General features: G+C 39.2%; 2 protein-coding genes across 9 annotated transcripts in view; one reads left to right on the top strand and one right to left on the bottom strand.

Annotated features, from left to right (window-relative positions):
* The window catches only part of LOC128090180 (cytosolic purine 5'-nucleotidase-like), a 587,975-nt gene that overhangs the window by 337,503 nt on the left and 225,242 nt on the right, over positions 1 to 25,230 (bottom strand). The gene's annotated exons all lie outside the window — the stretch shown is intronic.
* The window catches only part of LRRTM4 (leucine rich repeat transmembrane neuronal 4), a 422,410-nt gene that overhangs the window by 14,802 nt on the left and 382,378 nt on the right, over positions 1 to 25,230 (top strand). Inside the window, exon 1 of one of the 8 annotated variants that reach the window (XM_052702299.1) lies at positions 7,496 to 7,532. The exons of 6 other annotated variants lie outside the window; for them this stretch is intronic. The gene's annotated coding sequence lies outside the window, so the exon portion shown is untranslated. Of the gene's footprint in view, positions 1 to 7,495; positions 7,533 to 25,230 lie in introns of those variants that run through there. One more of the 8 variants, XM_052702296.1, reaches the window with a different exon arrangement.

A 25,230-nucleotide genomic window follows, 5' to 3' on the forward strand; every position in this document is an offset into this window, starting at 1 on the left:
TTTACACAATTAATGGAAAGGAAACAGTGCAAATCCTTTAATTAGAATTAATGATTCATTAGCCTGAGCTGCCATCGCCTGCTAAATTTCTGGATCTGGATGGTGAAGCTGATGGATTATTCTGGCTAGAAGAGTAATAGCGGGGATGGGGATTCACAGCACACTGCTGAGTGTGAGTAGGGCAGCAAAGCTGTGGAAGTGGTTCCTGAGCTCAAGGAAGGTGCGTACCTGATGCTGTGCTCCCTCTGGGTGTGGATAAATGTGCACTTCACAAGCAGCTGTGCCCGTGGCAGATGTTAGTACCTACTGCCATCCTTCTTCAACACCAAATGCTCATTACTGCTCCACTGATGGAGCTTACCACTTCTTAAACCTGCTGGCAGAGCTTCTTATTTATAGAGGCTCTGTTTATTTGTTTCCATCAAACAGGTGCAAAGTTAATGAGAAGTTCCCCAAACAATTTTAACAAATGGTTCTTTTTGTCCTGAAGTGATGCAGGCAGCACTCGGCCAGCATCTTTGATGAGATGAACGTTGCAAGGGAGTAAAGCTTTTCTTTCTGCACAGCTGACTTTTCAAGACTTCCTTAGTGAAAACACGTTTCAGGGGCAGGGGTGCATTTGGAGAATATTTTCCTCTAATTTAAACTGAAGTTCTGATTCATAAGCTCAGAGTTTGAAGACCAAATGTGTTCAGTTTGCTTTGTGAGTTTTGGCTATTGGAACAGCTGCTGACATAGCTTCTGAGACAGACTGATGTGAGGAAGAGGAGATTGTAGCCAACCAGTTCCAGAGGGATTTCTACCTAACGTGTAACCATCACAGTGCCGTGGGATGTTCCTATGAGTTTCTTTTTGTGACAGTTGACCACGTATAGGATTGGAGGGTGTATTTTCTCAAACTTGGCATGGGAACTTGCTCAGCCTTTTATGTTAGGAAGCAGGAACTGCTTCTTTGCATCTTGCTCTAAAGGAAATGCAGAGAAGGGAGCCCAGGAGGTCCACACATTTTACTGATAACCTGAACCCGGGTAGGTTATAAGCCTGAAATCACACTCAAATCTTTTTTGCAGCCAACTGAAAACGTAAGCTCTTTTAGCCAGGGTTTGGATTTGGGTATTATTTCTACCTGGGAAGCGAAAGAGAAACAGCCCAAGGATTTTTCAGGCACACTGGAGGGAAAAGCAACTGTCTCATAGACAAAGAGATCACTTTTCTTCTCTCAAAGCACTGTTTTGTCAGAGATGGCTGTTGGCTTTTATATCTGAACTGCTGTGAGAGTGGGTAGAGAGTTAATATAACATTCATTGCTGAGCCCCACAACAATGCAAATACAATTTTCTCTCTAATACATATTCTCAGTGTTAATAGCAAATGAGCCAACAAACAAAAGTAATCCATCACGTTCTGAAAAATTACCTGTAGGGACGGAAGAAAAATCCCACCTCCCTGGGCTGCTTTTCTTATTTCTATTTTATTGTTTCTATTTAATGAACTGGCAAATAAATTACAAAAAGCTGTTTTATAAGCCAGTTACTTATTAATTCCATATTTTCTGCAACAGGTTCTTAGATTAATGAATCAAGGAGATGGAAAAGCCTGCTAATTTAATTACACAATTACCATTGCTGTAGCCTTTATTTTAAGGACATGACATAGCTAATGGACGTCTTATTTATTTATTTAGAACAAGTGATCTTCAGATTTGAAATCTATTCTAATTTGTAGGTTTTGGTATTTCCTTCCTTGTTTATTCTTGCTTTTTCTGTTGTTAGTGACTACTGAAAAGGGACTGTTGACAGCTACCTGGATCTGACAAACCACAAATGAGCTCGTGCTCCAAAAATTACTCTGTATTTTTTTGCATATATTTGGCTAATTTTTTTTTCCCCTCAGGATGCTGGTGGAAGATGTAGCAGGCACAGGATTAGCCATTTAGTTGTGCACTCAGAGGACCTCAAGCCACAAGTGTCTCATCAGCCCTTGAGACTGATAGAATGGAGCCAGAGGGCATCATTTCATAGAAATTGTATTAATGTATTTGACCAAAAAAAGAGAGTTGTGGGTTTTTTTTTTTTTCTGATTTTATTTAAAGTCTGTTTGTATACACATGTACTCTCATGTTATATATGAACAGCTCATGCTTCATCCACTTCATACCTGTTTGAAGCCTCCCTAATTAAACTAAGTCTTAAAATGGGGCTTTAGGCAATTGTTTCATGCTGAAAAATGTATACACAAAGAATGGAAATATGTCCCATTAATCTTGGAGAGTGTAGGATATATTATTACTATTAATTCCTGTAATTAGGAGGAAAACATAACAAATTACTCTTAATAAGCCTTTCAGACAGGATTTTCTTAGAACCTACAGGCTCATTTGTATCTTTTTTTTTTTTTTTTTTCAAATGAAACTAACATTTGCTGCACACATATGACCTTTATTTGTTCAGTAGCAAATACAACACGCTTTAAAATCTGGGTATTTATTTATTTTTAATGGCCAGCACAAGATATGCAGAGAAGTGCTTTTTCTTTTTTGTCTTTTTCTTTTTCCCAATACATGGAAAGACTTCTGCTTTCTCTATTCCTCCTTTTAAAAGAGGAATTTTCCATGTTGAAAGGGAAAGTCCTTTCTCTGGAGGATCTGGGAAAATGTGGGCATTTCTCTTACCTTTCAACCCTCGCAAAATGCTTCATTGTTCCTTTGATGTCAGTATTTCAGCTTGCATGATTTAATCTCTGTTCACCTACATGATAGAAAAGTAAGGACTGCATTTCCTGCGTCCTGTTGGCTCTGAGTGTTGCACAGAGCTTCATTCTTTCTATGAACTTCTCTCCGTTTCCAAGCTAAGTATTTTTTTTTCCCTATGTGTTTGTGCAAGCTGTAGTATGTGATGGAATAGTGCAGCAGGGCTTTTCTACATACCTATCCTCCCTCCTCCCTGTTGAAGTCAGGAGTTACTTTGACAGTACCTGCAACTGTATTTGTAGTTTGTTTATTTATTTGCATAATACACAGCCTAACCGTGCAACTGGGACTTGAAAAACAACTGTGTTTTTACTTCTGCAATGTCATAAACCTTGAGTTAGGGTTGAAGGAGGAGAATCATTCCCCAGGGCCTCTGAAACACAGAGAATTTGAACAATAGAATAACTTTCTGCAAGTTTACTGCACCTATCAGTCACCTGGTATTAGATATTTTTCCCCTCTCATCTAGTTAAATTAGATGAACCCTCATTTTCTCCTGTTCAAATTTGACATTTTCCAGTCTTCGTCTTTTAAATTTGATCATTAGACCACAGTTTCATTTTTGAACATGAAAAAGATGTGTGATGTTTTTATCTTAGTCTTGCAAGGAACAGATCTTTTGCAAATAAGGTCCTGGTAATGCTTTAAATTAGGTCTTTTTACCAAATCAGTCTACCCAATGATTTTGGAATTATACCGTTTTTTAAGTATTTTACTGATGCCACAGTCTATCCAGAAAAGCAGTTTTAAATGTGAAGAATTTTGTATATAATTTCTTGTGAAGCAGAAGGTGGGTAGCAAGCCTGTAATCTTCTGCTATTATGGGGATAAATTGATGTTCAATGAAATGTGGCGTTGAGTAGCTGATACGGCTTTCAGTAATTTAAGCTTTTTCATGTAGTTACCTCCTAGACAAACATATTTTCTAGCTGTTGTTAATATAAAAACACGAAGTAAGAATTTCTTCAACACTCCAATCCTGCTCTTTCTTAGTTGGGATAGATACTAAAGGCGGGAAGTTGCTTTATTGAGAACCTTAACATTCTCAGAAGCGTGACTTTTCTTTTCCCAACTCTTCTCTTGGCTGAAAAACGGCCTTTGCGTTTTAAGAAAATAACTTTTCAGTGTTGAGATTCTGAGTTTTCACTTAGATTTAAAGGAAGGCCAAGCGCCGGCATTCTGAAGTGACGCCTTTACAATTTCTTTTTTCAGGTTGCTCGGCGTTAACATCATGGTTATTTATGAAAGCCTGTTATTTTTGTGAACACAGTTTACAGGGAACTGTGGACAATAGATTTTTATTTCATTTTCAGGGGAAAGTAACGTGTCAGTAGTCCTTTTTAGTAACCGTGTCATCGCAAGCAGATATCTTTAAGTTTAAAGCTGCTATTCACATCTTTGAGCAATCTCCTTCTATTTATTGTTTCAGAAGTATTTCTAATGACAGAAAATGTTTGAGAAACGCAGCAACTTCTGAAGCAGTAAATTCTAGCATTGCTTTAGCACTGCTGAAATATTCAACTGCTTCTTTTTTTCTGGAAGCTGTAGCTATTACTGACCATGTAATCTGCCTTCCTAAGAGGATTTTCATGTGTAAATCATTGTTCATCAAAACAGTACTAATTTCAGTTGTTTGTTTTGTCTTTCTTGAGAAATTGAGAGTTGAGAAAGAAAATGCTCTGACTCTCAGAGCATGGAATTTTCAAAAACACTCAAGATTCTTGTTTATGAGACTTTAGGCTTAAAAAATGTGTTTTGAAAGTGGGATGTAGATACCCTGTTCATTGCAGGGGAATTGAACAAGATTACCTTTCAGGGTTCCTTCCAATTCAAATGATTTTGCAATTCTGTGCCATTGTTGCAGAGCTCTTTTAGCAGTTTCCCTTTACTCTTTAAAGCTTCTGAGGATGAGCAGAAAGAGCAAAGTTTTTCTTCTTGGTTTTAGATGGTGTCCTAGACTTGTATATGTGATGATCTGAAGTAGCCTTTCACAAGGGCATGCCGCCTGAGTTTGGGAAATACTGTTGGAGAATCACTAACACGTCCCTGGGACATTTGCTTCAAGGATTATTTGTCTCTGTTCTCAAGATACGTTTCTTATTTCTCGTTGGAATCCCAGTCGTTGTCTTATTCATTCTTTATTTAATTATAGTGATCTGTTTTTTCTTATAGTATAAACATTATGGACTTTGCACTGAACTCACTCCACTGCATCATAGTGCTGTTTGTTTCGCTGTCATCAGTTCATGTTAATTAACGTGAACTTCAAAACTAGTGTTTTAGAATTCATTGCCAGTAGGGAGCTTCTGTGTATTGGGTGTTATATGGGCTAATAAAAGAATACTCCCTGCTCTAAATAAACTTCAGTGCGAGTTTAAAAATAAATAAATGAAAGGATGAGCATAAACTGAGAATACTGCTTTTATACACGATAAATTTTATCATCGCTTTGTTGGGAATGCAGGGGGAGAATCATTAATTGAAGCCAAATATGTGAACTCTTGGCTCTTGGGGAATTCCAGCTGCTTAGTAAGGGCAAGGGCTTTTCTGGATGGATTATTTTCAGCATGTGGTATTGTGAAGAGTTAATTCTGCATTGTATGCTGTTGTTGGGAAATATTGAGGTGTTTAGAGTGGTGAGACACTTAAAAATTGAGTTAATCTGCTGCTGTAGATGACAAAGCCATGTATTTGAATCAAAGTTGGTAAGTATCACTGCTTTTAAATTAATAAGTATTATGTTAGAAGAGCAATTGGAAGTTGCATAAAATATGGATTTGGGGACTGAGGGTATAAATAATACACTATCCAAATTTGGTAAGAGCTTTAAAAGATTTCTATAAAAAGTTCCACTTTCTGTGATTACTGCAATATTAAAATATGTAATGTTTGTCATATAATCCCATCTGATGTTTAGGATTAGTAGAATAGAGTTGTTTTCTAAACTGCTATGTCAAAGTTTCACCATTATTAAAAATTGTATTTGGGATTTGTCCCTTGGATGTAGAGCTGAAATCCCTGGGTGATGCAGGTTACCTTACGGTTGTTTTCCTGTTATTCAGAGCTTTAGGAAAGGTTGCCCTCATTCCATCAATATGAAGTGATAGAATATGAGCAATTGGGAAAAATGTAGAGCCAGAGATCTAAACAAAACCCCAGCCAAATGCTTTGTGCCTTAGTTTGGCCACAATTAAAGGTAGTCACGAATGTTTATGTTAATTACTATTTAGCCTGCTAATGCACTGAAACGGAGCTATTCTGCAGGAATATAGCAGCAAGCTCTCCAGGAGCAGTGTCAGGAGTTCTAGTTGCAGTAAAACTGGTGGGAGATCACTTACCAGAGATAAGGAGTTCACTTGGGGAACGGAACGAAGCAGATTAATATTCCTATTTTGCCTGAATCAGCTCACACATAAAAATTAGTTTCAATAGCTGTGGATCTTTTCTTAATTGCTTACCATCACTTCTCAGCTTAGGATTTCCTCATGAAAAGCATCTTGTTGTGTCTTTCATGTCTAAGGTGGACGTAAGGAGTGACAGTGCTGTAAATAATCAAGGAAAGCCTCTCCTGTGCCTTTCCCTCAGGCAGAAATAAGGCAGGTTGCTCTCATAACCTCTAATTAAAAATAAATAAATAAATGTGGTCTTTTTGGTGGCAGAAGGAGAATTTGAGGAAGTGCTACTGCAGTACATTAGCTTGCTGGTAAATGTTCCTTCTGGTTTTGAGGTGGCACAACCATCCACCGTTAGCATGCTAAATCAGTGCTTTATTAGACTAATGTGGTTTGTGTTCATCCTTGATATGTATTTAAACCTTGTTCCTGTGTATTTAATCATCGCTGCAGTGATTTAAGCATGCTTGGTTTTCCAATAAAACCTGGTACGAAACAAAAGGGAGGGGGAGGAAAAGGAAAGTTCAGTTTGCAAATTGAATTGATGTCACCTCCCACGAGCTGCACTAACTACTGAGGAACAATAACTCAGAAGTGGAGTTGAAACAGCATTACTTTTTCTTTCTGTCAAACCCTATGAGATATTTGAAGGAAAAGCCTACTAGTGCGCGTGTGGTGGCAGAAAAATCCAATTCCATAGAAACGTATGCTTCCTCTGAAAATGAGAGTTTCTGAAAATTAAATTTTCTGATTAGGGTCCTGTAATAATAATGCTCATGAGCTCTCAAGCCTCCAGCTGTTAGAGATGGATTGGCACTTCATGAAAGATAGCTTGTGGTAACTTCAAATGTGCTTCTCTATTTTTGGCTTTAATTTAGAGGACTTCACGCTGTAATTTGCAAGCTCTAGCATGTTTGATATCATGCTATAATTTTTGCAAAAGCCTGAGATGCCTTCAGAAGATGGTCTTGGACTGGTTTGCAAGTATTTGCTTTCTTGTAAGATGTGGCTGCACAGCAGAAGCTCTAAGAAAGTAACAGCAAAGGATGGAAATAATCCAGTGAAATATACACTATAAATCATATTTATGAAGGTATTTTCCTTTCCATTCCACTGGCTGTGCATTACAATACAACCAGATAGTTAATATCTGAGCATTAGAATACGCTCTTCCCTTTAAACAGTCACTTTAAGTCATGTTTAATGCTGCTATAATCTGCACTAGCATTCAAGGGTTTCAAGCTATCTAGCATCCAATGCCTTCTTGACCACCTTCCTTTGGTTATGTAGGGATGTGGGCTCCTGTTCTTCAGCCTTCTGCTTCTTAGAGGTGACAGATGGATGCTGTTCCAGCATGAGGTGGAGGTCAGGTGCCATTTGGGACTGAGAAGGTGAGCACAGTCCATCTTAGTTTCCCTGCTCAATTTTGATGTCAATTAAAGTCCTTCTTCCCAACTGAAATTCTCCCAAAGCTAAATACAGTGGACTTAAGAAGGAATGCTGTCATTTTGAAAGCGGACCAGTTGCTTGTTTTATGTTGTGACAGTTTCTTCGCGAGATGGAGCTGCGTTGTGAGCAGTTCTAACCATTATTTGGGTGGGTTGATTTTGTTGATGCTGCTCAATGGCAGCTGTTGAGGTGGGGAAGGAAGAGGAGGGCTATGATATGCTCAGGATGTGGGCAGGCACGTGTGTTTCAAGTGAAAAGCTCACTCCGTTTGTTGTGGGGGTGAACGTGCCTTACACTAACACTGGTTCATTGTATTAGCTCTGATCTGCGCTGCTGTGAACTCCAGTGTAGCTCCAAACACAGCTTTCCCAAAGAATGAGAGCGTGCTGTGCTGCGTGCTGTTCAGTTTCGGTTGCATCACAGTTGGAGGATGAGATGTACTGCAGAGCTTTAAAGAAGTCAGTTTAATTCTTGCAAGTTGTTCATGGCTTGTGATCGTAGGTTTCTACTTCTTAGTGCCCTGTTGCAGTATTTATGGAAAAGAACAGAGCAAGCAGAACCATGTTATTAGCTTCTTTTCAACCCTTTAACTGAGCACACAAAGGAACAACCAGCTTTTGTTAATTGATATTGAAAGTTAATCTAAGTCAATTTGTTTGGAATTTAAGATTAAATTAATTTAAATAACTTTTGACAGAATGCTCTTTTTGAAAGGCTTTCCCTTGTACGTTCCCCACCAAAGTAAATCATTTTCATTGAATTATTTACTAGACAATTTCATAGGGAGAGCTTCAAAAGCCCTCCAGGCAATAATAAAATGATCTTCAGTGCTACAGTCACAATTTGTTCTGGATAATTGGCTGCCTTTTCCCATTGGGGAATAGTAGAGCTTTATGTGCCAGACAGGTGCCTCTTCCTGAGTAGAGGACAGAATGGTGCCGTTCCCACCAACCAAGGCTGTATCTGAGTTTTTGTTTAACAGCAGCCTTAGATTACCCTGCAGAGCTGCTGTTCAGATTTGCACTGTATTATAGAAATAAACTTTCCCGTTCTTTTTAAAAATATTTTTAGTTTCATTTTTTACTTCATTTATGCCACCTCCCCCAATGACCAAGTGAGGGAAAAGCCCTTCTGACAGTTTGTAGCCTTTGAGAGGACCAGTGCTGAGACTTGCTGGAAAAATAGTAATTTTCCATCGCAGAAATTGTGTATTTCCCAGCTAAGCTTAATTCTCACTGTGAGCATGGTGAGATTTCCTTCATTAAGAAGGAAAACATGTAAGAGTGAACTTTGGATGCTTTCTCTTTGGCTGTGAATGATGCCCTTGTGTTTCGTAGGGATGAACATGGTAAAGTTATGTGAAGGTTGCTAAATCAGAAAAATTCCTTATCCCTTAAGCAATTTTTAGTTACGGCTTATTTTACAAGTAACCTTCTAATAATTTTTAGTACATTTTAAAGATGCAGTTCAAGTTCTCCCTTTATAGAAACTTGAAAATCAGCACGTTAGAAAGCAAAAAGGGAAAGGATTGAGAAATATGGCCCCATGGTGCTTTATATGCTGTGGTGTTTCTCATAATTCTGTTGTTCCAGTAGTTCTTATTTAGAAAACCGTTTATCCTTTTCAGAGCTGTCCATGATCCATGCAGCAGTGTTAACTTACTCTGTTATCGCTGATAGTCACAGTGTAAGAAAAATTAATATAGCACCTATTCTATGCTAACTCATAGAAACTCCTCCAAAAGATGATTCATTCAGTGTGGGATTTTGAAATGATCCTGGGAATGGGGCACCCAATTCTCCTAAATTCTTTGGGTGAATTTGGCTCGTTTCAGTAATTTCACATTTACACTTGTTGAAAACTGCCAGATCCATGCATGCTTTGTATGCTTGTTATCAGAGCTAATATTAAAAATATTTTCTGTTAATCTGATTAAACACTCTCTGACAACACCTACAACTGGTACAAGAATCCATCTTCTGTTCAGATTTCTTATTGTAGTCGATCATTTTTAATGAGAGAGCTTAAAATGAAGAGTCCAAACTAATGTCACATCTCATCGAACGCCTTGAATTTTTCATCTTGCTGAATGAGCTGCATAGCAATTTGAGGACACCCTTTAGACAGATATCAAAGCTTCTTGATGATTCTTTTTGCTAGTATTCCCACCCCACCTTTTGGCTCTTGTTTTTGTCTTTTATCTTGTTTTTGATGGGTTGGGGGGTGTATACAGCACCTACCTCATGCTTTCCCCGTAACCCGAGGCTCAGAATCCATCCTGTTGCGTGGATGTGAATGGTTATGAAGGCTGTTCCATCTTTATTGAATATTGCCTCATTTGAATGTTGTCACTTATGATTTAGAAGGTAAAAAAGCCACTTCTCAATGTCTGGCACATTAGCAAGCATAGAATACAGTGACCTTGTATGCCTGCATTCAGCTGCATACGCAGCTTCTGTGAGTTCTGAAGTAAGGGGAGCAATACTTTCCTATGAGTTTATGCATTGATATAAGTAGAATGTTGGTAGCTACAGAAGTAGCTGTATATTTGTAGGTCTGCACATGTGTACCCTTGTGCAGAGGTTGTAATTCCTGATAAATACATGGGGGACTGGCCTTTATGGCTGGGATGGTATATGCCTGAGACTCCAGGCTCTGTAAGATATGCTTGCAATATGTCGTAGTGCATTGGCCATTATTTTATTTTAACATGAGTGTTCTCTCTGTTGGATGCATTTTCTGTTCAGCGTGTACTTGGTCTCAGAAGGCATCTGCAAATGCACAAATGTGCGTAAATTCATTTTTCTAACCCAAAGGAATTGTGAGCCTGCACACAGAAATGTGGAAACTATGTTATGTGTATATTGATGCTGTTCGGAAAATACCCTTTTTTTTTTATTATTATTATTATTTTTAAATTTAGTAGAGCAAAGAATACTTGAGAATAAAAAACCAAGGAAGTCTGAACAAAGGAGTTCAACTTGTTCTGAATTGTATCATTCTGAGTGAGTGGAGAATGGGGCCAGATATGTCCTGGGAGAGCACTCAGCTTTGCTTTAAACAAGATCTTTTGGCTCTTCTATAGTGCTCATGAGACAAGGCTTCTCGACAGATGCACTAAAAATATTCAGTAGTAGAGGATGCAGCTTCAAAAGTTGGAGTTCTGGTGCGGTTTACAGAGATCTTTCCAGTTAGGTAAACAAGAAGAGGAGAAATAATTCCCGAGAGCTTTGTTGTGTGTCAGCTGGTAGCTTTTGCTGGTGACAGTTTTCAACCTGTAATATTTTCATAGATGTATCTACTTGAATACAGAAATATGGTGAAAAATTATATTTGTTGCTTTCCTTTGAGCCGGAGCAAACAAAAAATGATTTGAAAGGCGGCGGTGTGGTGGAGACAATCCCAGAGAAGTAATGGGGAAATGGGATATTTGAAGGTGAAATTTCATTGCCAGTGAGAAATTTGCTATTTACAGAAATGTGAAAACAATGCAGTGTGCAGTACTTTCTGAGTCCGACCTTTAGAAGGGGGAATAGGGAGAGGAGAGAGAACTTCTGTCTTTGAATGTGAATTTCAGCATCTGTTGGGATACATAAGAGAGCTTGGTGAGAGCGTTTAGCTTCTTTTGCAGAATCATAGAATGGTTTGAATTGGAAGGGGCCTTTAAGATCCAACTCCCCTGCTACAGTCAGTGACATTTCCCACTAGCCCCCGTTGCCCAAAGCCAATCCATCCAGCCTGGCCTTGAATGTTTCCGGTTATCTCTCTGGGCAACCTGTTCCAGTGTCTCACCACTCTCACGGTGAAGAATTTCTGATATCTAATCTGAATCTACCCTCTTCCAGTTTAAGGCTTTCTGTTCTGGAGCCTTAAAAAAGCTTGTTCATAGGTTTGTAGGGGGAAGAACAGTTGGATTTGCAGATCAGACCTGCTATTTGTCTGTGAAAAGGTATACAGCAAGCAGCTTTTTACCCTCCTCCCCACTCCAAGCCTTTTAAGTAGGATGGTGTCAATCTTTCCAGTTATTCATGCTTAGGAACAGCAGCCATAGAAAGGCTTTATTGACATTTGTTTCCTATTAAACAAACAATAAATTATTGAGGTTAGAGGTGATGCATTTGGTATCTAAAAGTCACTATTTTCTTTCTTTTGGATGACACAGGTAATGTGTTTTATGAGTAGATCCTTCTGTGCCTCAGAAGCTTATAGGAGTTCTGAATTTCTGTCTGGGATGTGCTGGGGATAAAGCATTAGCAAAAGCTCTGTGTACTCTTTCCCTTTGCGAAACTTGTCTGAAACTTACTAGCAGTTCCTTCTGCTGAAGGAAGACAAGCTGCAAGTGTGCAATCATGAATCATAATTGCTTGGGTTTCTTGAGTCTGAAAACAACAGCTTAACATGGAAGTTTTGCTTGTGCTGTTGCTGCTGTTGTGTTTAAGTACAGCTGCAAGGTAGGCATTGAGTTGACTTGAATTTTACAAGAAGGGGGTTTGTTTCTTGAGTCTGTCAAGTGAAATATCTAGGCAGGTTTAGGGAAAGTGTAGCTTGTTTTTCCCCACATTTGGTATTAGTAGCTCACACTGATGTAAATTAGTCTTTAAAATACTCTGTGTCTGCTTGGTTTGTGCTTGGACTTAGGCTGAGCAGCAACAGATTTCTGCATGCCCTGGGTGCTGATCACACCATGGTAGGGTTCCAGAAGCATGGGTACACAACATTCCTTCATTATCATGCTATCTTTTAGCCATTCAGAACAGTTGTTCTCTAAAGTATTGGGCATTACTGCATGTAACTGGCAGGTAATGCTGATACACTTAAAGCCATGCTTAGTTCCACACTTGGAACACATTTTATATAAAATAGGAAGTTGTGTTTTCATTTCCTCTTTTATTCCATTTAAGACATAAATTGATAGTTTTTCTTTCCCTTATTGTGACAAGTATGTACTCAAAATACTTTCATCTCACTGTCAACAAACCCGGAGAAGTTCGCTGCTAGAACTGGATCAGACGCTGAATCTAAATGTATGAGCCCTCACCCCTACAGTTTTAAAGATTCAATTACAGTAGAATAAAGGCATTAGCAGATTCACACCCCTGGAGGGGAACATAATGCTATCTGAGACCAGTCTGCGTTACATCTCTTCCACAGACATAATCCTTCAAAAGCCTTCTTCACAGAAATAGTGTGGTTTCTTTGCGCTGTATGGAACTGCTTGTCTAAGTTATACCTCCACGCCTGAGTCTCCAGTGCATTTCCTGCTGTGTGTTTCAGATCTGATGGAGTTGCATTAACTTATGGTGCACTAAAGGTTTCTTTCTTTAAAAAAAAGATAAGAAGGAAAAGATTTTATCTCTTCCAGTTGCTTGCTTTTGCCAAATGTATGGTCCGCTAGTTGAAAAAAAAAAAAAGTATTTCTGCATTGCACTTCTGTTACTAGTTTGCTGCTGTCGTGCCATAGCCATAGATAAATCACTCATGTCTTTCCTTAGCCTTTAGCCTTGCAGTTAGACAGTCCAGTCAAATGTTTGTATGCTTACAGCGCATGAAACGTCTTTCTTTGGTCTGAAGGGTTCTGGACGCTACTCTAATATAAGCAGTAACTTTTTAGAAGTGATTGCTTCCAGGGATTCTCCTTACCTGTAGTGTGAGAAGCTGAATGCAGCTATTTGATGTTCTCCAGAAGACCGCAAGGAGCTGATGTGGAAATACTTCTAGGGTTGTAATTTGTGTCTGAGCTGCCCTAACTGAAAAGAAGTAATAAAAAGGACAGTGAGCAGTAAGCAAACATTTGGGACTTTACTCTGCACAATTCATTGTCTCAGCACGTGTACTGATTGATCACTAATTAGAGGTTGGGTGAGGTTCACCTGCTTATTCTGAAACAAAGTACACTGAGACAAGAAACTGACTTCTCATCCTTCTTGGACAGATAGGGAAATGTCACCTTGATTCAGCATTTCGTAACAACGTTGGTCAACATTTTGTACCTTCTTTTAAATAATGTAATCCAATTAACACGCAGCTAATTTAGCATTACATGAACTGTAGATGTCTGACTCTTACTCTAGCTTTGTTTGTTAAATTCAATGTTAAGTTGCTGTCTTGACACCTAAAAGATGTATAATCAGTCACTGATTAATTAGCATCAGTGTGTCAGGTGCTCATTAGAATAATTGACTGAAGTCTTTACTGTTGAAAATGGGCTTTTACTTGATTTTCTGCACTTACTGAAATGGAAAACACAGTCCTGAAACATGGACAGAGCTAATAGGTCATCTGCATAATTCATTTGCCAGATTAACGTAGGTGCACCCTTGAGTGCTTTTTGCAGTTTGGCCAATGTAGCATCGTAAGTTTCTAGAAAGCTCTCTTAGAAAATACATTTTATAATACTGTTAGGTTAACTGTAAGTAAAAAGTTTATATTCACTAATTCTTTCAGGTGGCATCTTTTAGTGAAGATGACAGGACTGGTGGTTGGCACAGCTTCCTGTCTTCCATACAGATGCAGAGTGATACAGCCGTGAAAGTTAGAATAAACCAGAGGGTTTGTTACCCTGTTGGAGACTCCCTTTGGTGTGGGCACTTCTCATAGATTAAACCGGATGAAAGCCCTGAGGGTAGGTTTGAGATGAGGATTATCACTGGTGTGGCAATAATCCCCCCCACCTCAGAGCAAAATACAGACCATACTGAATCCGTGGAACACAAGGTCGATCTTGGTGGATAAGGGCTTTGCTGAGTATCTACCAAGTGTCTCCAGGGTAAAGCAGCCAGTAGCATGTCAACAAGTCTGTTATTTTGCAAGATGATAAGCACAGTTCTTTTATCAGTGAAATTCATTACAAATTTAATGCAGGAAGCGTTACATAAACTTATGTCAAGCTGTTATGACTCAGTCTGAAGAACGCAATTCAGAGCTACCACTTTCAGTTGGTTATTTTATGTTTCCACTCCTCATGGTTGCAGGTCATTTTACAGAGAGGAAAGGAAGATTAGATATAAAACAAATTCTGTGATTAATGTAATATTGGGAAATGTAGGAGAAAATGCTGCGTCCTTAGAGGAAATAAAATGCTGTGAGCAGTTTCAAATTAAAAATGAATAGAAAGGGAGACTTCATTTTGCTCTACGCTTCTGTAGAGTGTATGTGTATATGCATATATATATATATATTTATTTTTATTTTTTTTAAATTCTCTTCTCTATTTCTCTTGACCTTGAATTGTGGCACCAAGCATTATGACTCAAATCAAACGTCTAGCAGTTTGCATCTGCAGTGAGAAGGGGAGACTATGCCAGATTCTCTGCACCAGTGGGGCTGGTGACTGCTGCTGCTCACCAGCCTTCCCTGAGCACGCTGTTTGCTTGAGTATAAGCAGCAGGAAAACTGGCTGTGTTTGCCTATTTTCTATCCCCCCTGGTCACCAGAGCTCCCAGGGCTGCGCGGTTCAATTTAGAGCGCTGATGAAATGCAACAAACATGTCACAGCAGCGTGCTGAGCAGCACAGGCTGTGCAAATAATCTCTTATTTTAATATTTAGAGGGCCTCTCTGGAACAAACAATGTGTGGGTGTATGTTGTGTTTCTTTTTGGCTACCAGTGTACTGTCAGCTTTTGTTTTGATTGATGTTACAGAAATTAAGCATTTGGTTTGTTGGTTTTCCTCATTAAAGTAATTACTTCAGCAGCCTTACTTTAGCTTAAGCAAAGACCATCACTGAAGACAGCTTTCTTTAACTCTGTGAGTCAAAGTAGGCATGTTTTTATTTATAAGCATTCATGCTGATGTATGTCTTCAAGGTGAGTTCCAGTAATGCTAATGCCCATGCTTATTTTTCCTAGATTCTAATCCTCAGGCAGATTAGAGAGTTGTCTGATGGGATCAGATGAACAACGTATTTAGCAGCAGGTATTTTATTAATAGATCTCAAAAAGCCCACCAAAACCGAAGAACACTACCTTTCAAAGGAATTTAGTAGTAATTTATATATAACATGCATGTGGTAAATAAATTAGCATGGAAACAAGGGAAAGCAACCTTCCCTTAGGCCACTCAATAACTGTGCAGCCTGAAGAGGAACTCCTGACACTTGAGCTTCTTGCTGCAGATTTATGATCAGAAGTGTCAGATGTTGGGATAAAAGCCTCAGTTCAAAGCTTTATCCAGTGACTAACATTGGTGTCTTGTGTCAGAGAGGGGAATTAAACATGCAAACTGAGGTATAATTGAAATATTAAGCACTGTTTTTCCTAAACTCTGAATTTATAGAGGGTCATAGCAGTTGGAGAACTTCTGAGGTGATAGACTGCCATCAGAACAGGGTGGAAATAAGTATCAAGCAAGGCTGGAAAAAGGATCTGTGAGAATAAACGCTCAAGGGACAGGTACTGAGGTGACTTTGCTTACTCTGAGTTCCTTTGTTAATGAAGACGGTGTTGCTTTAAAGTGCAGCAAATCTGAACTTCTGTAGGTGGGGTTTGTCAGTCTGGGAATTGGCTGGGAATATACCTTCTATTGCATGAGTCACGCTTTGAATTGTAACCTTTAAATATTAAATACACTTCAGGTCAAGCTAGTCCAGTTTATGAGGCGGCAGGTACAGTAAACGAAGAGTAAATACTTGCATTTTATGAGTGTAATTTCAATCCGAATTCCAGGTTTGTTACTCATGCCAAAGATGTACATAAAATCACTATAGCAATCAAAACTTGAATCAGGGCTCATAAAGCCAACTTGAATCTTTAATGAAGATTCTTTCAGGGGTTTGTTGCTGCTAACAAATCAGCATCGTCTGCTTTTTCACAGTCTGGAGGATGTACTGCTGTACCACAGGTCTCTTGCCAGTCTTATTTCTACAAGGTGAATCACTGCAACTCTGAAAGTCTTTTCAGGGGTAACTATTCATCAGAATACCTCTCCTGGGCATTTTCTGCATTTAGAAGTATTGCACCTATATAAGTAGGGAACTTTTTGTGACTGATCCAACTACATATTTTATTCAGGGTCAGCAGAAATTCAGAAATGCAAAAAAGACACAACAGAGATGATGAATATTTTGCATGGGTGAGATTTCTGTTTTCAAAAAAAAAAAAGTTCTTTAAGCTAATAAAAAATAAATTCATTTACAAATTCCTCAATGTCTCTGAAAGGAATGGAAATTATTCGATGATAAATAATCTGTTTTTTTCCTGTTGACGTATTGAGAAGTGAAATCTAGTTAACACATGGAAGGAATTGAAATAGGGATATCTAATTTTACTCTGCATGCAATTATTTTGGGTTTTGTTTTATTAAGTTTTACCAACCAAACTGCTTGTTGTTCATACTGGTCAGAAAGAAAAAAAGCAGTTATTCACTCTGATTTAATACTGCCTCTGAGAGTAATATAGTCACACTCAGTTGTGGGATCTTGCTTGCCACAAACTGCAGTTGGATTTTGCACTCCTTAAAACACATTGTTAAAAGGGGTATGGGTTCTAAATGCTTGATTCATGCTAAGACCACAACCTGCCAAGTAGAGTGAGCTGAAGACAAACAGTTCTAAAAGAAACTAGCAGAAACCTGGAGTCTGATTTTTGGATGTTAATGAGGTTTGCATGCAAATAGGAACGTAGAGGAAGTGGAACTGATGTTACTGAACTTTTGATGCATCTTTTAACCACCAGGCTTTCGCTGACATCAGAAAAAAAAGCGTTTACAAAAGCTGAAGTCATAGAATCACAGAATAGTTGAGGTTGGAAGGAACCTCTGGATGTCACAGGCTCATGGAAAGGCCTGGGTTGCAAAGGCCCACAATGCTCACGTGGTTCCGACCCCCCTGCCGTGTGCAGGGCCGCCAACCAGCAGCCCAGGCTGCCCAGAGCCACATCCAGCCTGGCCTCGAATGCCTGCAGGGATGGGGCACCCACAGCCTCCTTGGGCAGCCTGTTTCAGTGCCTCACCACCCTCTGTGTGAAAATCCAGCAATTTTTTTTTTTTTTCTATTAAAAGCTAAACTGGACTAGTTGATCAGACGAGGAAGGTTTAGGTTGGATATTAGGAGGAAGTTTTTTACACAGAAAACAGGCTGCCCAAGGAGGCTGTGGGTGCCCCATCCCTGCAGGCATTCGAGGCCAGGCTGAATGTGGCTCTGGGCAGCCTGGGCTGCTGGTTGGCGGCCCTGCACACGGCAGGGGGGTCGGAACCACGTGAGCATTGTGGGCCTTTGCAACCCAGGCCTTTCCATGAGCCTGTGACTACCCTACAAAGAGTAAATGTTTTGTAGGATTATTTTAAAATATACTGACAGAACACTAGCATGAATCATACAGATCTGAAGTAGAGTTCTTTGAGGAAAAAAGTCCTTGGGACACTTGATTCAATACTAATATCCCCTGCTTAGACTGATGTTGGCACACAGAACAGTCATTGTTTTCTGTGAAGATCAAATAAAGGGCTGTTAGGTGGCTTGACAGCTGGAGCAGAAGCAGTTTTCTGATTTGCATGTTAAGGAAAAGGTAGAACTGTGTTATCGGAATGTGTTTCCTCTGCTAGATTCCTGGTAGGCAAGTAAATACTTGATGTGGCTGGAAATACCCAAGCTTCGTTTGCAATATGTTAGCTACATTTCTTAAAAAAAAAAATTCCCATTTTAGAATGTGAAGGATAAGGTTGCCTGCTTATCTACTGCATAGGTGAAACTGGCTTTTTAAATGTTTAGCCTCCATCTTGAAAGCAAGTGGTATTCACTGGAGTACGCACAAAACATTGATCATTCAATGGTAGTGAGAAGTGGTATTTTGTCCTGGACAGACCATAGCTTTGTGTTTTATCTATCTAAGTAATTTGGTCTTATTTTTGCTGCAGAATTTCAAAGGTGATGCTTGGTCGATAGTGTCCAGCTCAGTTCAATCATGACCACTGTTTTGTCAGCAGCTGCAAATGAAGATCACACTGAGCATGGCACTTGAGCTGTGATTCAACAAGTATTTCGTGTCCTTCTGCTTAATAAAAGTGTTAATGGATCTCCTGTAAAAATATAGCTGTAGATTTCACTTACAGGAAATCTTTTATGTGATGTAGATTTTTCATAGTTGAAGGTATACGAGGAAAATATGGGTACTCTGTGTATGAAAATAACTCACAATGAAGCAGCACAACGATAATAGAGGATTTTAATATTTCTCCTTCACTGTAGTGTAAGTTGCACTTAATAGCGCTGAATTCTCAGAATTCTTTTTTTTTTTTTTTATTGTTTTTTACAGGATACGCAGTACAAGATAAACATGTTTCTGGCTTGGGGACAGTTGTAGGAACAGTTCTGGATAACTCCATCCTAGGGCAGAGCATATAAATGTGGCTCAGGCACTGCTTTACTGGTGTTGCACTCATGCAGTTGTGTCAGAATTTTCATATGGTGCCACTCTCTGCCATGTAAGGATATCTGAAGTGTCTTCTGGGACTGCTGGTGGGCAAAGGTTTATAAAGGAAAGAAAAACGGTGACCTACTTGAGAATTCTGCCGATGTAGAGAGGCCAGTTGGTGTGTGCTCTGCAGGCTGAAGGGTTTGGGGCAGAGAGCTGTGAATCTTGTACCTCTTCAGGTTTTATGACCAGATCCTTGTATTCTTTTTAATTTTCACAGAATGAAAGGGTTAGGAGGAAGGGGGGAGGGAGGGAAATAATCTTGCAACAGCTTCAGAAACTGTCTTTGTAACTGGAAATAAAAAACTCCGATGAAAGTGGAATGGGGCAGTAAATTGTCTCCGCTTATATGTTACTAACTTGCCATTATTTTCATTAAACATTCACAGGCACAATTTCACTTATTTAAATCAACGTGATGACCTACTTTAAAAAAAAAAAAAAAAAAAAAGTTGAGAAAGAATATAGCTATATTTGCGTTCAATGATGGCTTTATGAACTTTGGAGAGAGCATAAAATGTGATCCAGCATGTATGTTAAGGCCTCCAAACCAGCAGAAAGGCCAGCAGGATGGTGGGGGAAATCTGTCAGCTATGCATCCTTTTTATGCAGTTGGCTTAAAATACCTCTGACTCCAAATTGCAGTTTAGGGAGAAAAAGAGAATTCCCTCATTATGGTTTCAACATTGAGAAGTCCATTATGTGCCCTGTTTATTATAAACAATACACTTTGGGGAAATCATGGCTCCATCAAAGCTGGTAATAAAATTCCCCTGTTTCCAGTGGGGCCAAGCTTTCAGAGGCTGTTATTGCTTTGATAAAATGGAGGATAAAACTTCAGTTCTTGCTGTATCTTCGCTTGTCTTTGGGAATAATTTATGTGATTTTTCTAGCTTGCAAAAGAGTGAGAACTATAATTCCAATCCAGACAAATGATTTTGGGCAGGTAATTAACTCCAGTTGTGCAAGTACTCTAACATAATCGATTCAGGGAATCCGAGTGTTGTCGCATTACTCGTGTTCTATCCCTGAGGATGTAGAATAAGAACATATCAAAGATTTCCCCATCTCTAGTAGTGCTGTGCCAGCCCCTTCACTAGAGACAAGAACGAATCAAGCTGCCCAAATCATCCTGTGTTGAGACGGTGAATACGTTCATGCCTGTCATGATGTCTTGGACCTGTACGTTCAGAAATTGGCTACAATGCAATCTCACTTTTGTTTTTGTTTTATTTTGGCTGAATTCGTTAGGACAACTGCTATTCTATTGAACTATTAATAATCCATGTTTCCTATGTGGCAACATAAATTTTGCTGCTTAGCAGTAACAAGCATCGTAAAGATAGTTTGCAGTAGACTTTCTTGGCAACTTGATAACTCACACTGCAGCAATAAGGCATTCTCTGGGACTCCTTTTCATTGCTAATGCAGGGCATGAATGCAGAGCTTTTATTTTTAGTGTATCTTGGAATTCGGCAAGGATATTATTTGGCATTATCGCGCTGCAAGTGCTCTTTCTTTGGGTCTGCTCAGATCCTTGTAAAACACTTAAATCTTGCCTTCCTAATGCCTGATCATACCCTGCTGCGGTAATGTTAAAGCAGATGTGAAAGAAAAATTAAAGTATGCTATAGTTGAACTCCAGAGATGTATTGCAACAGCACTTTAACTCGCACTTCAGTTCTGCACAAATAGCTTTCTATTTTGGGTCCTGTGCATTTATGAAAAGATACCAGAAGTTCCATTTATGTGGAAGATGCAAGACTACCAATATGCAGCTAAATTAGTTACTGTCATCTATTTTTTATACTGCAGGCCCGTTCACAATCCATGTCAGTTACAAATTAAGTTGCATGGAGGTATAGTTCTCAATAGAAATCAATTTTCAGCACAAAATGCCTTATTTGCAGTTTTATGGCTTAAAACTACTTATGTGAAGTGATTTATTGTTTGCAGTTAAGGGAGAATGCTGTTGAGAGGATGATTGTCTGATTTTGATTTCTTTAGTCTTTATAGGCGGTGTTTGCTTGTAAATAGGAAATTTGAAATAATACACAGTTAAATATCAAATTAGTCTGAATCATTAATTTGTTGCCACATAGGAATTTGCATGATGTGCAAGAATTTGCCCAGTGAATTGCGTGATGATTTTTGAATTATACAAGCTATATTTGAAGCTGTCAAAGAGTGGAAAGGTGAAGACCAGGGGCTGCTGAAGGTAATGCAAATGGAATGTTAATCACTGTATTTATTTATAAATAATGTTGGCAGTGGTGCCATGGAAATACAGCAGCAGGGTAGCCTGTATTGCTGCGTAGACCAGATCCTCAGCAGCTATAAATTTGTTCCAGTGAAGCAGTGCAGTTTGGCTTCAAGTTGTCATAATCTGTGCCTTTTCACCCTGCCTGAGGCTAAATTCTCATGTAAGTGTATCTGTAGTCTGAAATAAGAATTTATCTTAACAGAGATGGCATGATGATGCTGAAGTGGACTTACTTTGTCTGCATTTGAGATGAACTTTCTATGGGTGTAATAAATGGAGTTTAAATCCAAATTTTGTTTGCAGAAACAGATACATTTGATTTAAATCTATTCAGCCTCTCAGAGGGAGCTGAAATCCATCGAAAGGAGCCCTTGCAGAAATGCTATGAGATAGTCAGAAAATGAATTCTCTTCCAAAAGAAGAGTAAATGTGTTTTCTTATATGTATTAGAATAAACCTGGCAAAAAAAAAAAATGTAAGCTGTTAAAATAGGCTGGTGGTCTTCTGTGAACAAGGATCCTCAAATTTTTTGGGACATCTATATGGAAAGAAGCTGAGAGGAAGGAGAAGAAATCAAGAAGAAATCAAGCTCTAGGACAAGTGCAGAAAGTTGTTTTCAGTGTATGTGATGGTATTGGAGGGAGTGCAGAATCCCATGGTGGTACAAAGTTGGAGTTGCTCAACTTTTTCTTGCACTTTCTTTATTAGCCTCTGAGATTTGTTTCTCGTTTATGGGCACTGTTTTTTCCCCTTTATTATCTGCATTTTATTTGCTGCAAAGATAATGTGCCTCAAAGTCAAAAACAAAAGGAGGCTGGTGACAGACAAGCTACTTTTTTTATTATCTCCAGGGAATGAATATTGTTTGCTAAATATGTGACCCGCTCTTGCATCTCGCAAAGCTGGAATCTTTGTGGCTGGGAATCAGACAAAAAAAGTTGCCTTGCTGGTAACAAGCTGTGTATTGGGCTGTGAACTCTATGGCTGCCCACCTGAACTCCTCCATCAGAAGAGCTACACCTTGTCCTTGGTGGTTATCAGGGATGCGTGTCAACCACAACTCATTGCCCTTGACGTGCTGGGGTCCTTGGCAGTTCAAAAGTGTGTTAGAATTTGGTGTGCTCTGCTCGTTTTTGTTATCAGGTGTTTGTCAGCAGCTATGTTTATTTCCATAGAAGTATTTCTTGAAGGAGTGTGTCTCAGAAGCCTTCTGCATGTGGAAGACAACTGAGTAGCAGTTCTGTGCCCTGTTGTCTTCCCTGGTGGTGATTTAGAAACATGTTTAAATACTTCTCTTGCTCTGACCTAGAGAATCCTCCATACCTGAGTGCAGAAGCACTTTGAACTTTGCATCTTGTAATGGCCAGGTTCCCCCCCAGCCTTATACAGCCTGCAGAGCTGACCTTCTGGCTGTGACTGCCCTGGTTGTCACTCTGGCACATCTGCAGAAACTTGTCAGTTGGAAAATCAAAGTGCAAAAACTTCGAGGTTGGGTGTATCTCCTACTGAGCAGACAAGTATGGAAGATGACAAGAAAACTTAGGAATGGATTGTTGTTCCTCAGAGTTGGGCAAAATGTGGAATATTTGAATCCTCTTTCACCCTGTGAGGTGTTTATTGGTGGCAGGGCATTCATGAATGTGTTGCTGAGGTTGATAAAGGCAGTGTCAACATTCCATTAATGCTGCAGACTGAGTGGTGAAACAGCATAACCCTTTTCAAACAGAGTGAAGCTATCCAGAAGAGATCTGGAAATGGAAATGGAAATCATGGATGGCCATGGGGTTATGTGAAGTATTGGTTATCCTCCGGTATGCAAGAAGGAGTCATCTATCTTTCAAAGCAGAAATGATCTGAACATACAACAGAAGGAAGCATGTGGGTACAGCCATGAGTTTCCAATAACTATGGTTGGGCACATGTTGGTCACCATGACAGACAGTCGTCTCAGTACATGTTAAGTGCTGTAGAGTTTTTCACTGTGATTGCAGTAAAAAAGAAGATATAGAAGAGAATTCACAGAGTTAAGAGGATGGGTCCTCCTGGGTGCAGAGGTTCTGTGTCTGATTGCAGGAAGGCAGCTGGAAAAGCAGGCAATGCGAGCTGCAGCTGTGGGAAAAGGCAAGAATCCCAGTTTTAAATTGGGTTTTGTTTAATCTTTTTCAGAGCATTTAGCTTCCAGTGTGCTGAGCTTTGTTCCTTTTTGATACACTGCTGGTACCTTATGGTCGTGAAACTAAGCTTGAATCTGGGAGGGTCATTTCTGCTGGTGATGTTAATTCCAGTTCTCTGCTTTCGTGTTGCTAAGTAGGAAAGGCATCAGGTCATCCAGTTTTAGTCTCCCTGGCTAAAGGAGGAGCTGGACTTACTGTCCTCATGTCTTTCACAGGTCAGGTGCTAACATTACTCTGCTTACCCTGAGAATTACTTAACTTATTCTCTTGCCAAGGTAGCAACCTGAATGTCATTTTTCTCAGCCTTATTTACAGTAAGCTACCTTTATTCAACACAGAAGCAGGAAGGGATTTTTTAAGTGGACGTAGATCACATTTATGTTAATTTAATTCCCCTTTACTCTGCCAGAATGATGTAAATCAAACTTAGAATAGACCAAAATCAGTCCCTCTGTATCAACAGTCTTGCTATAGGAACTGCAGTTAAGCTAATCCATTTAGCCTTCTTTAATAGTAGGTCACTCATTATTTAGACAGTTTACAAGTAATTTGAAATTGGTTTATTAGCTCCAGAGAAAGAAAGATGATGTTAGGAGATGTGTTTCTGGCTATTTAGATATGCTGCTGTAGTCAGAGACAATATTGATGCTCTTTATTTTCTCACTCTATTTACGTGCCATATTTAAGCTAAATTCTGGGAATGGGAAATCCTATGAAACTGCTAAGAAGTTTCCAGTGACTTGAACAGAATAGTTTCAAGACATATCTGTAAATCTTATTTATTTTGTGTTTATTGTGTTGCCAACTGCTGTTCCTTTGCAGAGAGCCTGTCGTGAGTACCGCCGTTAGGTGCTGTTGAGTCTTGCTCAGTCAGTGCTGTTGGTTTTATTGGTCCCTCTCTGTGGCTTTTTGCTTTTCTTTCACCCTGTGGAGAAGTCAGGGGTGAGAATCTATCACATGCTGCCTGCTATTATAGTGATTTGGAAGATATGTGTGCCTATGGGGAGATGAATCTTCAATTAAGCCACCAAAAGTTGCTGGTGGTGATGGCTGACCAGGAGTGCCACTGGAACATATCTCAGATGTGACCATATGCAAGAAAAGCTAGAGTATTCAATGCAACTTCATGCTTGCACAACACAGCATAGCACGAAGCAGTGTGAAGGTCTTCTCTAGAAGAGACAGCTAAGAAACACGGTCTAGCTAGGGCTGCTGCTATTAGCTTGCTCCAGACTTGCATAAAACATGCCCACTCTATATAAGCTCCTAGGCTAGACGATGATTCTTTCTTTAATACTACCTAATATAACATTTCAAGGTATGAATAGTTCATTCCAGGTGCAAATAGTGCTGGTGTCCAGTGTCAGAGTTCTAGGAGCAGAGAATAAGGGAAAGAGGAGTGAGAAAAGAACAGAAGAAAATATATGCTTTCGTTGGGGTTGTGCAGTGTGTTCCTTCCTCTGTGTATCAGTTCTAAAAAGTGAGGGATCATTAGCTATACCTTGTACTGTTAGCAATTCTATTAATAATAAGCACTCTTCTATTAAGCAAACTATCCAATTATTAATCCATTAGCAATTACATTTCAGAAAAATTCATTGTAATATCTATTCAGAAGACATATTCTTGACAGACTTTTATTTTGAGGGGGGAGGAGAGGAGAGAGAGTATCTTTTAATTATGATTTAAAAGGCTGGCTTCCTAAACTTAATGAAGAGTTAATGAGTTGCATTATTCCACAGTACTCTAGCAAAATCTTCTCACAAATTAACTGTACCTCCTGCTCTCTGCCTC

The sequence above is a fragment of the Tympanuchus pallidicinctus genome, unplaced genomic scaffold (assembly GCF_026119805.1).
Source record: "Tympanuchus pallidicinctus isolate F22 unplaced genomic scaffold, pur_lepc_1.0 scaffold44, whole genome shotgun sequence".
Classification (NCBI taxonomy): Eukaryota; Metazoa; Chordata; class Aves; order Galliformes; family Phasianidae; genus Tympanuchus; species Tympanuchus pallidicinctus.